This window comes from Dipodomys merriami, unplaced genomic scaffold (assembly GCF_024711535.1).
Source record: "Dipodomys merriami isolate MVZ:Mamm:240054 unplaced genomic scaffold, mDipMer1.0.p SCAF_357, whole genome shotgun sequence".
NCBI lineage: Eukaryota > Metazoa > Chordata > Mammalia > Rodentia > Heteromyidae > Dipodomys > Dipodomys merriami.
The window spans coordinates 1,096,356-1,113,298 of NW_027205126.1; the positions used below are offsets into that span (position 1 = coordinate 1,096,356).

General features: G+C 45.7%; 1 long non-coding RNA gene across 1 annotated transcript; it reads left to right on the forward strand.

Moving 5' to 3' along the window:
* The first annotated feature begins 476 nt into the window (after window positions 1–476).
* Window positions 477–7,096, forward strand: LOC138804109 (uncharacterized). The gene is made up of 3 exons (XR_011365175.1): window positions 477–526; window positions 4,532–4,586; window positions 6,978–7,096. It is a non-coding gene; the product is annotated as an uncharacterized lncRNA (long non-coding RNA).
* The last annotated feature ends 9,847 nt before the right edge of the window (window positions 7,097–16,943 follow it).

Genomic DNA, 16,943 nt, shown 5'->3' on the forward strand with positions numbered 1-16,943 from the left:
CCACAGCTGGTAAGTGGCAGACCTGGGATTCATACTTAGTCCCATTACACACCCATGCTTTTAACCAGGGATTGGGGCGAGGGTGGTGGTGGTGGGGGTCCTGGGTACAAACTCAACATACGTCTGTCATCTCCAGGTGTCTGCTGCTGCGTAGAACTTGAGGGGTGAATGGACTGCCTTCAGGACTGCTCCTGTCAGCTTTGCCTGATTGCTCTCTCCCTATCGTAGTCCCAGACTGAGTATTTGCACCACTGCTGCCTGCCTTTCTTTTCCAGTAGTAATTTCTCTAGCTGGCCAGAAGAGGGTGTGCATAGCACCTGAAAACCTACTACATAGTAGTAACGTCTAAGTATGAGTAGAAGGAAGTACCTTAAACTCAAGGCCTTGTCATAAAGGGTGCTTAGTCTCCATCTCTGCTCTGAACCATGCTCACAGATACCATTTCATTTTTGCAAGACCATTAAACGGTATTTGGACTCCTTTTGTGAGAGCACAGACCTATGATCCCAGCTGCTCAAAGGTGGAGGTAAGAAAATCCAAAGGCCTCAGGCCTTGAGCACAGAGATGCTCAAGGACAGTGACCAGGTCCTCAATTCAAGCCCCAGGACTGGCAAAAGCAAAACAAAACCTTTTGGACTGGGAATGTGGCTTAGTGGTAGAGTGCTTGCCTAGCATGCATGAAGCCCTGAGTTTGATTCCTCAGTACCACATAAACAGAAAAGGCCAGGAGTGGTGCTGTGACTCAAGCGGTAGAGTTCAGGCCTTGAGCACAGAGAATCCAAAGGCCCAACAGAGCAAAAACATGAGACCCTACTTGAGAAAACCAAAAGCAAAATGACAGAGGGTGTGGCTTATCTACTTTTTAGAGTGCCTGCCTGGGAAACTTAAAGCCCTAACTGCATGCAGTATTTCAGGAAAGAAATTTTGAGTTGTTACATAGGACATACCTCAACATTTTCAGCAGTTCCATCAATGTTTCTGTCTTAACCTTCCTACGTTGCTGACACGAAGTATGATAGTTGGTTTACTGTGTAAGGAACACAAGTGTCTGGATGGATTGCAGAGCCAAAGCATGGGCAAGTTACAACTCCCACAGCGCAAAGTTGGGGTTGGGAGATGTTGCTGGGTTCCTGTATTCCTCTCCATTTTGCCATATTGACTGCATTTGCCAGCCCCAGGCAAAGCAAAAGGAGTTGTTTTCTGTAGCAGAAATGGTTAGTAGGTCATTGGGTGGCTTTAGCCTGGAAGCAGAGGTTTGGCACAAGCAAGCATGAAGTGTACGAGCTTTGGAGCTTTCAGTCGAGTGTGGAGCTCTTGGACAACTGTACAGGAGCCAAACAGAATGGAATTGTGGTTTGGTGAGCTATGCCTTATGCTTTTAGAGGTTAGTGTAATACTTTGTTGTCTGGCAGTACTAGGGCTTGAGCTTGGGATCCTGAACCTGCTAGGTAGGCATGCCAGCACTGAGCTAGGCCCCCAGCTCTGCAGTAGTGTAGGTTTCTGTGGAAGTTAGGAAAGCTTCATCTCAGAAGGACCAGCCACAGACATGGCCTTGAGTTACCCCAAAGGAACAGGTTCTGACCACAGGTGCTCCAGGATGGGGCTTGGATTTGAGGTAGTGTCGGTCAAGCCTGTGTCTGCCAAGGGAAGGTGACATCAATAAGGTGGCACCTAGTTAGGTGAGCACCTTCTCCAGGTCAGTGTTATTTTCCTTTGATAATATCCTTTTGTAAACCCTCAACTTGAGGACAATGAATTTACTGTAAAAAAAAAAAAAAAAATTCTTGCCCAGCACTGCTGGCTCCCGTGTGTAATCCTAGTTACTCAGGAGGCTGTGATCTGAGAGCTGCAGTTCAAAGCCAGCACCAGGCAGGAAAGTCTGTGAGACTCTTACCTCCAATGAGCCACCAGAAAAATGGAAGTGGCGCTGTGACTCAAGTGGTAGAGCACTAGCCTTGAGCAGAAAAGCTTGGGTACAGGGCCCAGGCACTGAGTTCAAGCCCCACAACCAAAAAATAAATTTAAAAAAAAAGTCTTAATGGTGGTAGGGGTTGAGCCAGGGCCTGGTACTTGTTTAGCAGGTACCCTTTCACTTCAGCTATGTCTCCAGCTCTTTGCTTTTAGTTTTTCCTGTAAAGTCTCCATTTTGCCCTGGCCAACCTTGGACCATGATCCTCCTGTATATGCCTCCATCATAGACTGAATTGCAGATTTGCATTAACATCAGATCCATCGTATTTGCTGAGGTGTAGGGGGTCTCTCTTTTTCTTTATTTTTTCTCCCTATTTCTTTTTTACTTAGGCTGGCCTCCCTGTCCACCTCCATAGTAGCTGGGATGACGGCTTGAGTCACTGTACCTGACCCATGAAATTTAAATAGTTAATTTCATTTGTTATCTGTGGTTTAAAAGAATGAGAAGAAAAAAAATGAGAGCAAAGGTGGAAAATACAGATTTTTCCATCACTTTGCTCAGGGGCCGTGCTATTTTCTGTACAGTTCTAATTTGGGTATATGGGCTGCTGAAGCATGCATAAACTATTCAATTTTTACTTTTTTTCCCTCCAATATTGGGGCTACACCTGTTTATTTATTTATGGCAGTACTGCAAGTCCTCATGCTTGCTCAGTTTGCTTGTTTGTCTGGTGCTCTACTACTTGAGCAGTGCTTCCAGCCCAGCTTTTTGGTGTAGAGCTTTTTATACTGGAAATACTGAATCATCATGCATTTGGGTAGCAAGAACACAACTGTTTCCCTAGTGGCTTCCCAAAGTCTGCACTAGTTCACTTTCAGTACATAGACAAAGAAAATTAGTGGTAGGCAGAAATAAAAGCCAGGCTCCACCCCCACCTTCATAAATTCAAGTAATTACTGTCTTTTCAATAGCAAAGAACCACACATTTTTGCCTTTACACAAACTAGAAGCTGTCTCCCTTCACCTTCGCTGGTCTAAACTTCCTGTCCAGCAGAGAAACCTGGGGTCCGCCTATAATTCTTCCGTCTGCTCCTTAGCTAGGGCAAGTGCTTTCATCATCACAGAAAGATGGGAAATTGTGTCTGCAACCCACTTAACTTGGTTTCCTTAGCAACAAGGGCACAGTATTTAAAGTGACAGCATCCCTTGTGCAGAATAGAAATTGAATAAGCTTGACCCTGATGCCTCAGGTCTACCCAAGTCTTTTAGTCCTTTGGATACTTCTTTACCTGGCTTTTCATGGTAGCAAACCTCTAAACAGACAACTATTCTCACAAAAGCTCTACACCTGCATATGGGGCCAACCTCACCCCTGCCAGTTACAGTGGCCCTAATCAATCCCCAGTCCATGGAAATACTAAGCTAACTCTCAGTGCCAGTGTCTGAGAACAATTTTTTATATCTGTATGATTTTTGTAGCAATTTACCTAAATGGCTAGCAATTTCCATGAAATCTGAGCAAAGCCATTCACAACAATGAAGCTACTTCAGACATTTAGAAAAAAAGAAAAAAATGCATTAAGAAAAGAAAATTTATCCACTGAGAAGATCTAAACTCGGGGCTTCATGTAAGGTACTTTACCAGTTGAGCTACTGCTCCACTTGTGGTTTTTGCTAGTTAATTGGCAATAATGAGTCTCATACTTTTCTGCCCAGGCTGGCTTTGAACCCTGATCCTCAGATATCAGTCTCCTGAGTAGGTAGGATTACAGGCATGAACCACCCATGTCCTGCAATATATTTGGAAAGTTTTTCACATTAACACTGCTCTTCCTCTAATAGCACCCTGAGTCAAACCAAATTGCTTTTCACGCAGTTCTCTAACACAAGTAATGAAATGAACAAGATTGAAATACAAGGTACACCAAATGAGTGTGTGCTGTTGTGAAGATGGTATCAGTAGACTTGCTCAGTGCAAGTCTTTCGATTTGTACAAACTTTAAATTTGGGCAAATCACAAGCAAGTGAATCAATAAAACAAGATGTGTCTGTCGCTGCTTCAGTGACTTCAGGACTTAGGCACCTTGGGTCCTTCGGTTCTTATCAGCCTTTATTTAATGGCCTATTAGATAGTGTCATATATGTGGCAATCAATTTTGTTTGTTGTCGGTCATGGGGGCTGAACTCTGGGCCTGGGCACTGTCCCTCAGCACTTCAGCTCAAGGCTAGCGCTCTATCACTTGACCCACAGCACCACTTCAGGCTTTTTTCTGCTTATGTGGTGCTAAGGAATTGAACCCAGAGCCTCGTTTATGCAAGACAAGCACTCTACCACTGAGTCAACTTCCCAGCCCGGCAATCAAGTTCTTTAAATCTTTATGTCTCCATCCAGTTGCCCCAAGAGTTTTTGTTTTGTTTTTTGTTTGGAGTTGTTGTTGTTGTTTGGAGGGGCGTGGGGCTTAAACTCAAGGCCTGGGCACTGTCCCTGAGCTTTTGTGCTCAAGGAAGGACAGCACTCTACCACTTTGAGCCACAGTGCTACTTTGAAGTCGTTGTTATTTTTTTATTGTCCATGGAGCAAGTGTTCGGATATAGACACATGTTTCCTTCATCTTCTAGTGATGGGCATTCATGAAGTCACAGAGCGTTGGAGAGTAAATGAAGCAATCATGAGGTAAGATTGGGTGGTTGTACAGACAAGCCTGAGAGGCATGCCATGGTGGTGGTGCAGGCAGTATTTAGGTGAGCGGATGGGAAAGGCCCAGCGTGAGCTGCACCTGGGTGTCACGTCGCCTTACAGAACAGCATGAAAAGCAGTTTGGTTTGACTCATGATGCTGTTAGAGGAAGGGCAATGTTGATGTGAAGAAAAACTTTCCAAATACATTGCAGTACACTGGTGGCTCATGCCACACAATCCTAGCTACTCAGGAGACTGACAGCTGAGGATCAGGATTCAAAGCCAGCCTGGGCTGGAAAGTCTATGAGACTCCTGATCTCCAATTAACTAGCAAAAAGCCACAAGTGGAGCAGTGGCTCGACTGTTTTAAGTACCATCCTTGAGCAAAAAAGCTCAAGGGCTGAGATCTGAGAATCACAGTTCAAAGCCAGCCTGGGCAGGAAAGTCCGTGAGACTCTTATCTCCAATAACCCACTAGAAAACCAGAAGTGGTGCTGTGGTTCAAGCAGTAGAGCACCCACCTTGAGCTGAAGAGTGCAGAGACAGCGCCCAGGCCCACTACCAACCAAAACAAACAAAAAAAAACAAAAAACAAAACAAAACAAAAAAGAAGAAAAAAGAAAAAAAAGCTCAAGGGACAATGGCTAGGTCCTAAGTTCAAGTCCCAATACTGGCCCGTGCACACACACACACACACACACACACTTCCCCCCAAAAAAGACTTTTCCAAATATGAAACAATCCTGAAAAGCTGTTTACTTTTTAAATCCCCTTATCTCTTTGTCAGTTCCTTTCTTGGCTCAAATTTTTCACTCATGACTAACTTAGGTGCCTTTTTTCATTCAGGCTGTTGTCAGTTTTTTGTTTTGTTTTGTTTTGTTTCCAGTTGGTCGTGGGGCTTGAACTCTAGGCCTGGGCGCTGTCCCTCAGCTCTTCAGCTCAAGGCTAGCTCTCTACTTCTTGAGCCACAGTGCCACTTCCAGTTTTCTAGTGGTTAATTGGAGATAAGAGTCTCACGGACGCCGGGCGCTGGTGGCTCACGCCTGTAATCCTAGCTACTCAGGAGGCTGAGATCTGAGGATCGCGGTTCAAAGCCAGCCCGGGCAGGAGAGACCGTGAGACTCCTATCTCCAATAAACCACCAGAAAACCGGAAGTGGCGCTATAGCTCAAGTGGTAGAGCGCTCGCTTTGAGCTGAAGAGCTGAGGGACAGCGCCCAGGCCCAGAGTTCAAGCCCCACGACCGACAAAAAAAAAAAAAAAAAAAAAGAGTCTCACGGACTTTGCTGCCCGAGCTGGCTTTGAACCGTGATCCTCAGATCTCAGCCTCCTGAGTAGCTAGGATTACAGGTGTGAGCCACCGGCACCTGGCCCCTGTCAGTTTTTTTAATGTGAAAAATGATTGTGTTCCCCTCTTTGTAAGGTTGGCTTTCAAGCTCAGAATTAAACTGGCAGTCTACTAGCCAGTTTATTTGTCCTTCTGTCAAATACTTTATATTCTAGTCACTGCTGCTTTCTTCCTTCTGGTGTCTTTCCTTCACTTGGTTCTTTTATTTATTTTGTAAATTAATGCTTGAATACGTCCTTGTAAAAGATGAAAAGGACTGCCAGATGTCAGAGTCTCCTGCCTATAATCTTAACTACTCAGGAGGCTGAGATCTAAGGATGTTGGTTTGAAGCCAGCCTAGGTAGGAAAGTCGGTGAGACTCTTATCTTCAATTAACGACCAAAAAGCCTGAAGTAGAGCTTTGGCTCAAGTGGTAGAGCACTAGCTTTGAGCAAAAAAGCTAAGGGACAGCACTCTGGCCCTGAATGCAAGCCCCCTTACCAATAAAGAGAAAAAAGTTTTGAAAGAACTCAGAATTAGACAAAGTAAAATTTAAAAACTATTCATTATATGTTCATATATGTTCATAATATGTTCATAAATATGTTGTAGTACTCTTAGACCTCAAACCCATTTGAACAATATTAGGAATAATCCAGTTTGTGAAATCATGAACAAGTATTTGAAAGCTTACTCGTGGGGCTAGGCATTTTTCATTCTTCTTTCCCATTTAATAAGGCAGATATCACACACCTGTTTTGGAAAGCAGACAATTGGTTGAAGGAAGTTAAAAAGCTGTCCAAAGACATACACAAGAAATGGCAAAGCTTGAATGAAACTCAGATGTGTGATTCTGCATGTTAGTGCAGGTATTAGGTGTGTGTGTGTGTGTGTGTGTGTGTGTGTGTGTGTGTGTGTGTGTGTGTGTGTGTGTGTGTGTGTGTGTGTGTGTGTGTGTGTGTGTGTGTGTGTGTGTGTGTGTGTGTGTGTGTGTGTGTGTGTGTTTTGGAGGGGTGAAGGGAGGCCTTCCAACCATTTCTACCTGCTTCTCTTCCTCCAGGAAGGCTTGGCCAGAGGGTGTACCATTGGACTTAAATGACTCTCAGCTAGCAGGCAAGCATATTTCTATTTTTATCTGAATTCCCAGCATCTTGGGGAAAGAACTTGGCTCTTCTTATCCACCAGACCCCTGAGGAGGAAGGAGAGCCTTCAGGCTCCTCTGTAACCTTCCTTTGACTTGCATTCTAAAGACAAAGGTGAACTTGAGAGCTGGAGAGACACAGCTTTTCTTTATGCTTCTCCCAGGCCCTGGGGCCTGCTTCTCAGCAGCACTGAGGCCCTTTTGTCCTAGCAGGGGACCTGTGGCCTGACTGCCCACACTGTTCGGGCGCAGCCTCAGCGCCCACTGCCCCTCCCCGAGCGTCTCTGGGCCTGAAGAAGAGCTTTGGAGTTGCACGAACGCACACTGGCCCTTTTCTTCTCCCGGCGCCTGCCGCTTTGATGCTGCGCGCCTGGCAGCCGGGTACTCCGAGGCTCTTTTCCAGGGAGGCCGTGCGAAAGCCCAGAACTGTGCTCTCCCTGCCCTTGGGCCTGGGCTTCTTGAGAGAAAGCCAAGGTCACGGTCAAGGTCACGGTCCTGGTCAGGACTACGCACAGCTGAGAGCCGGCGCTGCAGTTCCGCGTGCCGCCGGCAGGGTGCGCTGTGGAGAGCCTCACCCAGCCGCGCGGGTCCTCTTGCTTAAGGGATCTGTGCAAGAGTATTTTTCTTTCTTTGGCTGTCTGTCTCCCTTTCTTCCCTTCCTTTTTCCCTTTCCTTCTTTCGTTCTTTCTTCTTCTAAATTAAAATCTTACCGTACAAAAATTGTAAGCATGGAGGAAAGCGGAAAGAGTGGTATAATGGAGGCTCACACACCTTTTATCTAGAGCCTGCAATTAATTAGCTATTTGTAATTAGCTATTTGCAATTAATTAGCTATAAGGAGTGTGTGTGTGTGTGTGTGTGTGTGTGTGTGTGAGAGAGAGAGAGAGAGAGAGAGAGTGTCTAAAGGTCTACCATTTCACCATTTGTTCAATCACAGATATTTGTGCAATATGCTGTAATAGTACAATAACAGAGCTGTAGTTACATGGGGAAAATGGGAGTTTTGCTATATGCAAAAAAAAGGTAGAAACTGCATGTGCAATATTGTGTGTGTGTGTGTGTGTGTGTGCCAGTCCTGGAGCTTCAACTCAGGGCCTGTCCCTTAGCTTTTTTGGTCAAGGCTAGCACTATACTACCTGAGCCACAGCTCCATTCCAGGTTTGTTTATTTTTAAATTGTGAAAATACTGTACAGAGGGGTTACAATTACATGGGCAAGATAATGAGTACATTTCTCATCAAGCATTGTAGCCTCCTCCTTTGTTTCCCCTTCCCATCCCATCCTCCCTTCACCCCTCTACCCAACCCTCCTCCCCTACCCACCAAAGTTGTAAAGTTCGTTTTCGACATATGACTTGTATGTCTCATTGTTGCAATGGATCCACCTGTATCCCTATTTAAACGATTTGTTTGTTCCCTTCCCCTTCACAAATTCACTTCCAGGTGTTTTTTTTTTTTTTGGGGGGGGGGAGATCTAGTCATGGGGCCTGAACTCTGGGCCTGGGCACTGTCCCTCAGCTCTTCAGCTCAAGGCTAGCGCTCTGCTCTACCACTTGAGCCACAGCACCACTTCCAGCTTTTTTCTTTTTGCTTATGTGGTGCTGTGGAATCGAACCCAGGGCCTCATGCATGCAAGGCAAGTGCCACCTTCCCAGCCCCACTTCCAGGATTTTTGCAGGGTTCACTGGAGCCAAGAGTCTCTTAGGCTTTCCTCCCCATTAGTTTCAAACAAAGATCCTTAGATCTCAGCTTCCTAAATAGTTAAGATTATAGATATAGCTAGAATTGCAAAAGTGTCTAACTGGATAGAACCTTTAAAGTCCACATTTCTATACCAATAGTCCACTCAAGGAGCTCTAGGCATCATCATCATCATCATCATCAGAATTCCCAGACATTACCTGTTACCCAATTTCAAAGCCACTCTCCATTTTACAGCATCCAGTTCCTGGTGCTAAAATCTGTCCTCTGGTCTGTTGGCACCGTAGCTAATTACTACTGACTTTAGCTTGAACAACACAACTGTATCACTTTACTACTGTATCGATTGCAGCAGAAGTCTTACAGGTAGTCTCATCAAGCTGAAACCAAGTGTTGGCAGGGCTGTTTTGCTCACTGGAGGTTCTAGGGAAAGATCTAGTTGCTAACAGTATTCAGTTCCTTACGGCTGCCTCCTCCATGGCTGGTTATGAACTGAGGCTCTTCTTGGTTTCCTGGAATCTTGTCCCTCTCTGTTCTCTAGGCAGGTTATAGCAGGTAAATCTTCTCATGGTCAAGTCCTCCTACTTCATTGTTTCAGTCTCAAATCTCCTAGCTCTTAAAACAGCTGGGAAGTGAACCCTGCTTTGAAAAACTCCTGTGATTCTATTTTGGACCATTTACATAATTCCCTCATTTCAAGGTGTGTAATCAGAATCACATCTGCGGCTACTTCTGTGATGTTCCTGGGATTAGGGTGTGGACCACTCTGGAGCCTTTAATCTGCCTTTCCTACTGAGAGCATCTAGATTTGAACTTGGGGCTGTCCTGACTATATTTGGACTTTCCCTACTAGTCTCTGTAATTACCTCTCATAACTAGACTTCTCTCTCATGCCTTAGAGGCCTGGCTTCTGTCAGAGGCCTGTTCTTGCAATTGCATTTGGTATTAAGATAGTAATGCTGTGGGGCTGGGAAGGTGGCTTAGTGGTAGAGTACTTACCCAGTATCCAATTTACCACCAAAAAGCCAGAAGCAGAGCTGTGGCTCTAGTAGAAGAGCACCAACTTTGAAAAAAAAAAAAAAAAGCCAAGCAAGAGTGTGAGGTCCCAAGTTCAAGCCCTAATACTAGCACAAACACATACACTCAAAAGTAACAAAGAGGATGGCTAATTGCAGCTTGAGCTGCTTAACTTAGTTATAGATTTCTTTTTCTCACAGGACAGTATATCTACAGATGTTTACTGGTGTTAGTTCTTGGATTCATTGGTGTCAAATCATTGGTTGGATCTGGTCTTTCCTTCTCACCTTGTTGCAATATGGCTGCCAAAACTCCAGCCATCAATCACACCCACACTCAAGACAGAAGATATGAGGAAAATGAGTCACTATTCAGATTCTCCCATTAGGACAATGGCTTGACCAGTCTATCACTCCAGTTTTATTCTTTATAGGTCTCTGACCTTGCCTTTTTTCCCACTGGCCAATTCACATTAGAATTGTGATCCTGCTGATGAATCACAAATCCCTTGAAATTGTCTCTGACTGCTTCTCTAACATCTACTCACTCCACCTGTACTGGACATTGATGAAAATGAACTAAATAACTCAAGGGCTGTGATGGGACGGAGGGAATGAAAGAGAAAGAGGGAACAGCTGATACTAAGCCAAAGGAAAGAAAAATACATATCATCTGATTTGGAAGAAATAGTCTTATTGTTAAAGTTCATAGAGTTCATAAACATTAATATGATGATGATTATCATTGTGAAGGTTAAAATGTGTTTGTAATCTTGCCACAGTCTTGTGAAACATATGTAGTCACTTAATCTCAAAGAAATATTTGGAGCCAGGCGCCGGTGGCTCATGCCTATAATCCTAGCTACTCAGGAGGCCGAGATCTGAGGATCACGGTTCAAAGCCAGCCCGGGCAGGAAAGCCTGTGAGACTCTTATCTCCAATAAATCACCAGAAAACCAAAAGTGGTGCTGTGGCTCAAGCGGTAGAGCGCTCGCCTTGAGCTGAAGAACACAGGGACAGAGCCCAAGCCCAGAGTTCAAGCCCCATGACCGACCAAAAAAAAGAAAAGAAATATTTGGGATTTTTTTTTCCCCAGCACTGGGGTTTGAACTCAGGGCAGAGCCTCACACTTGCTCATCTGGTGTTCTACCACTTGAACCATGCCTCCTGTCAGGCCTTTTGCTGGTTATTTTAGAGAAGAAGTTAACAGACTTTTCTGCCCTAGACTGGCTTCAAACCTCAGTCCTCAAAATGTCCATCTGAGTAGTTAGGATTACAGGCGTGAGCCTGGCAGCATTCCTTCTTATCAGATATTCCTGACTCCAGGGGTTGGCAGCAGCCGGGGTACATTGTCTACCATTCTTGTTGCTGGACAGTAGAAGCCCCAGAGATTACATCGGTTCCATTTTGGGTAGGCAGTGATAAGTTCCTGTTGGGACAATACCTGTTTTCCCATAGACCAGTTTTCAACTCTGTGTGTGTGTGTGCGCGCACACACACAGAGAAAAAAGGGGAAATTGGGCCACATCAACCAAGGACATTTTTATCCTGACCTAGCTTTCGATTCCACCTAAATAGAAGGTCTCCTGAAAATAGAAACACAATGGAGATTACTATTGTGTACACACAATATGCATTCTCCTCTTCTTTCTCCTCTTCTTCTCCTGGAATAGAAGTAGGCTTTAATGTGCAGTAGACATGCACCCAGACAAAGGACGTCTTTATTCTCTGATGGAGAAGATTCCATCTTCTCTTCCAGCTAGGTACAGACATGGGACTCAGTCCTGACTAATGAGATATAAGTGGAAACATTGTATGGGGCGTTCAGATGTTTCCCTAAAGAGATAAGGCATTCCATGCTTTATCCTTTGATTCCATTTGCTATGTACAGTGCAATTGCAATGGCTGGAGCTCCATTAGCCATTTTGGACTGTGAAAGGGAATAAATATAGAGCAGACCAAGAGCTGAGTCTAGCTCTGGATGTTCCACTTCCTGGGGAATAAATTTTATTTTTATTTGTGTACTTTAGTGCCAGTGCTGTGACTTGAATATGAGGTCTCTAGCTCTCACGCAGCTTTTTTCACTAAAGGTTGGACCTCTACTACTTGAGCTATGACCTCCACTTCTGTTTTTTGGGGTTTTTTTGGTGGTCAGTTGGAGTTAAGCATCTACTGGGTTTTTCTGTCCAGATTGGCTTCAAATTGGGATCCTCAGATCTCAGCCTCCTGAGTAGCTGGATTACAGGTGTGAGCTACCAGTATTTAAGCCACTGTACTTCCTTAGATTTACATATTATTTGAACCAAGCCAGAAACAGTTCATCTACTTTTTCATTGGCAGGGTTGTCTAAGTTTTCAACCCTGCCAGGTGCAGCACTTCAGGTATAGATACTAAAATAACCTGTTTTCTTGTGCACTTCTAAGCAATCTTGGTTCTGGGACAGTTAGTTGGGGTCAGTAACAGTTGTCAAGGCTGAAGAGTTTGTGGGAAGGCATGGAAAAACATTTGACTCAAGAGTCAGAACACCACACTTCTTCCAGGGTTCATGATAAATCCAGGAGAAATGGCCCTGCCTTCATTTATTTATTCATTGTAGAATGGTCTTAAAAATTCAACCTTTTGCTGAGCACTGGTGGCTCATGCCTGTAAACCCAGCTACACAGGAGGCTGAGATCTGAGGATCACGGTTCAAAGCCAGCCTGGGCAGGAAATCCGTGAGACTCTTATCTTCCCATTAATCACTCAAATAACTGGAAGTGGAGTTGTGGCGCAAATGGTAGAATGCTTGCCTTGAGCTGAAGAGTTCAGGGTACAGTGCCCAGGCCCAGAGTTCAAGCCCCACGACTGACCAAAAAAGAAATTTAACTTTTTCTTTCCTCTCCAGATCCAATGGTTTACACCTGTAATCCTAGCTGCTCAGGAGGCTGAGACCCGAGGATCAAGGTTCAAAGCCATCTTGCTGAAAATCTGAATGATTCTTTTTTTTTTTTTTTTTTTTTTTTGGTCGTGGGGCTTGAACTCTGGACCTGGGTGCTGTCCCTCAGCTCTTCAGCTCAAGGCGAGCGCTCTACCACTTGAGCTACAGCGCCACTTCCGGTTTTCTGGTGGTTTATTGGAGATAGGAGTCTCACGGTCTCTCCTGCCCAGGCTGGCTTTGAACTGCGATCCTCAGATCTCAGCCTCTGAGTAGCTAGGATTACAGGCGTGAGCCACCAGCGCTCGGCGTTGAATGATTCTTATCTCCAATTAACCAGTCCCCCCTCCCCCAAATTAAACCCAAAAGTGAAAGTGTGGTTATTTGGAGAAACAATGACAGAAACAGCTCCGAAAAGCTGTTTTTTTGTGAAGAAATATGCAGCTGTCTCTATCAGTAAGGTGGCTGTAGACTGAAGGTTTTCTTTTTTTTTTTTATCATGAGGCTTGAACTCAGGGCCTAGGCGTTGTCCCTGAGCTTTCTCACTGAAGGCTAGTGCTCTACCACTTTAAGCCACAGCACCACTTCTGGCTTTCTGGTGTTAATTGGAGATAAGAATCTCACAGATTTTCCTACCCACACTAGCTTTGAACCAGGATCCTCAGATCTCAGCCTCCCGAGTAGCTAGGATTATAGGTGTAAGCCACTGCTGGCAAAGGAGTTTCTAACTGCTAACCTGCTATCTGCATTGGACGAGTCTTCCCCTAGAAAGAAGACCCAGGGAGGCTGACATCTGGCTCAGCCAGCAGATCACAGCGGGCAGCCACCTGGGAGACTCATCTGCAGACAGGACAGATGCTGTGGCTTGCTGCATGATCTTCCTCCAGAATAAAAGGTGCTGTGGAAGCTTTGAGCTACTATGAAGCGAGTGGTAATCACATTTCTGCCATTTCCTGTCCCGTGCATGAATCCATTGGTAGGCCTCTCCTTTTCCTGTTTAATCCTGACAGGGTGGAGGACAATTTTCCTTTCATTCCTACCCTGCCAAGAAGATCTTCCTATATATATTGTCTGGACGAAGTCTTCTCTTCTGTGTTCAGCCATTACCCTATGGTTCCCTTCCTTCCTGAGGGGCTCTTGGACAATCCTACTCAGAGAAAGATCTGGCTTCAGTAGTGGTGGGGGAGAGGCAGGGCAGGGGGAGGGGGAGGAAGAGCTGGTGGTGGTGTAGATTAAGTCCCTGTTTTGCTTTCTTCCAAAGTAGCAATCGCCCCCATCCTACCCCTTAATCCCCCAGAGGTATTTCTGATTTATTCTGCCTCCACTTCCCCCCACCCTCCACTTCCCCGTTCCTCCATCTCTAAGACAGCTGGGCAGGCATGTCTGCCAGATGCTCTTCTCCCCTGAGCCTCCCAGAAACCCTCGGCTGAGCCTGGCAGAGGATTTGAATCAGGCCCAGTCCCATCCTCAAATTTGAATCTGCCCGTTGTACCCAGCAGGCCAAGGCTGTCCCTAAAGTAGATGGCCGGAGGGAGGAATGTCTCAAAGCAAGGGAGACTCCCCGTTGAGGTCTGGGCAGAACTCTTTGCCAAGGGCAGCCAGGAGAGGGGTTTAATGGGACATCGATGCTTTAATGACAAAGATGATTTTTTTCTTATCTATTATTCATGTTTTTATTTCTGAGGTATTTCGGGTAAATTTTCTAGGTCTGATCTCCAGGGAGGACAAGAGAGGAAGAATGAATGCTGAGTGAACGTGGACAAGGGGTTGAGTTTCTGCACTCTCTGGTAGAATGACTGTGGTGACAGTCAGGGGGCTGGTGTGGTGTTCTGCTGCTCCATTCCAACCCAGACCTGCTACTTTTTCCTGGCCACAAGTCAGTAAGTGATCTGTGTAACGCCTGTCACCTTGAAGTCCCCGGAGCCTCAAACATGAAGCCTTCTGTCCACACAACCCAGTCTAGAGGAACAACCCCACCGATCATTATTTCTAAGGATCATACCCATTTTATGGAGAGGAACACTGAGTCACTTGGCTGCTTCTGTCTTGTTGAACTGCTCAGTACGCACAGCCTCTAAGGTCTCAGCCTCTAAGGTCCCCCCACACATCTGGTCGGGTATGAGCTTCACTTCTGAAACACTGTTTTCAGGTTGAATATGTACTTTCCCCTGACCATCATAGAAGGCAGAGACACACACCAAACTCACAGGCTGGAGAATATTCTACCCGATCTCTGAGTCATTGGTGAGGGCACATTCAAGGCTACCCAGATTCAAGGTGTTCCCCTGATTGTGTAAGTTTTGAATGAATGGGTGGACACTTTCGCATATCAGAGCCTTGGCCCACTGAGAAAGGGCAACCTGAAACTAATTTTCTTCTCCTGACCCCAAGATTATTTATTTATTTGTTGATTGATTATTTATTAGCTGTTTTCCGTATTTCCTTTGCCCAGCTTGGCTCTGGCTTCCTGTGTACTAAACCTCTTGTGGTTGTTATGATGACTTCAGAATACATTGGATAGGTTTAGGAAGCTGAACCAGACAGAGAATAGAACCAATAATTGAGGGGGGGGGAGGAGGGAGGGAGGGAAAAAGAGAGAGAGGAGGCATGAGAAAGGGGAAGGAGGGGACAAAGACAGGAGCGAAGGGAGAAAAGGAGGGAGAAAGGGAAGGAGAGAAAGAGGGAGCGAGGTTTCAAAGAAGAAAAAAAGCATCCCAGCTTCCCACAGTACCTGTTTCTGTACTGTACATTCTAATATCCCTGAAACAATGCATCTTTATTTGTAGCCCTTCGGTTTGACCAAGAGCAATAGATCTGTTAACCCTGCTGCTTCCTGGACTATCTAAGCTCTTCTTTTTAACCCTTTCATCAAATGTCACAGCATAAATTCCTTCCACCTCTTACCCACCCCCCCCTCCGGCCAACCCAACCCTCTATTCTAGCTTGATTTCTCCCTGCTACTAGTTTAGTATATTTATGGCACATGAGTCATCAAGCTATTGCCTGATTGGCTAAAAAACCAAGCATCCTCAGGAAGGGGGGGGGGGACCAGCAGTCAATTGAGGCTATTCTCAGCTTCATTCACAGATTTATTAGCTTGCACGCGCACGCACACACACACACACACAGAGGGAGAGAAATCATTCGGCAAAGTTCATTCATAAAAATTTCGACACTCCAGGTCCTTCTGCTACCCATGGGCTCTGGGGGGGGCGGTACTCTGTGTGTGTGTGTGTGTGTGTGTGTGTGTGTGTGTGTGTGTGTGTGTGTGTGTGTGTGTATGAGAGAGAGAGAGAGAGAGAGAAAGAGAGAGAGGGAGGGAGAGAGGGAGAGAGTGAGAGTGAGAGAGAGTGTCAGAGTCAGAGTCAGGAGGGAATCTGAAGGCTTGGGGCCCAAGCAAGAGACAAAGTCTTTCTAGAGAGAGCTACTCTCATATATACATTGTAATTATTTCTTCTTCTTCTCGCCCCTCCTCCTCCTCCTCCTCCTCCTCCTCTCCACCCCTTCTTCTTTCTCTTCCTCCTCCTCTTCTTTCTCCTCCCCTCTCCTCCTCTCTCTCCTCCTCCCCTCCTCTCCCCTCCTCTTCCTCTCTCCTCCTCTTTCTCCTCCTCTTCTCCTCCTCTTCTCCTCCTCCTCCTCCTCCTCCTCCTCCTCCTCCTCCTCCTCCTCCTCCTCCTCCTCCTCCTCTTCTTCTTCTTCTTCTTCTTCTTCTTCTTCTTCTTCTTCTTCTTCTTCTTCTTCTTCTACTTTTCCTCTTCCTCCTCCCTCCTCCTCCTCCTCCTCCTCTCCTCCTCCTCCTCCTCTCTTCTTCTTCTTCTTCTTCTTCCTTCTTCTTCTTCTTCTTCTCTTCTTCTTCTTCTTCTTCTTCTTCTTCTTCTTCCTTTCTTCTTCCTCTTCTTCTCTCTCTCTTCCTCCTCCCTCTTCCTCTTCCTCTCTTCCTTCTCTCTCTTCCTTCCTCTCCACTCCCTCCTCTTCTCTCTCCTCTTCCTCCTTCTCCTCCCTCCTCTTCCTCCTCCTCCCTCCTCTCCTCTCTCTCCTCTCCTCCTCCTCTCTCTCTTCCCTCCTCTCTTCTCCTCCTCCTCCTCCCCTCCTCTCCTCTCTTCTCTTCTCCTCTCTCCTCTCCTCCTTTCCTCCTCCTCTTCTCTCTTCCTCCTCCTCTTCCTCCTCCTCTCTCCTCCTCCTCCTCCTCTTCTTCTCATTCTTCTTCTTCTTCTTCTTCTTCTTCTTCTTCTCTTCTTCTTCTCTTCTTCTTCTA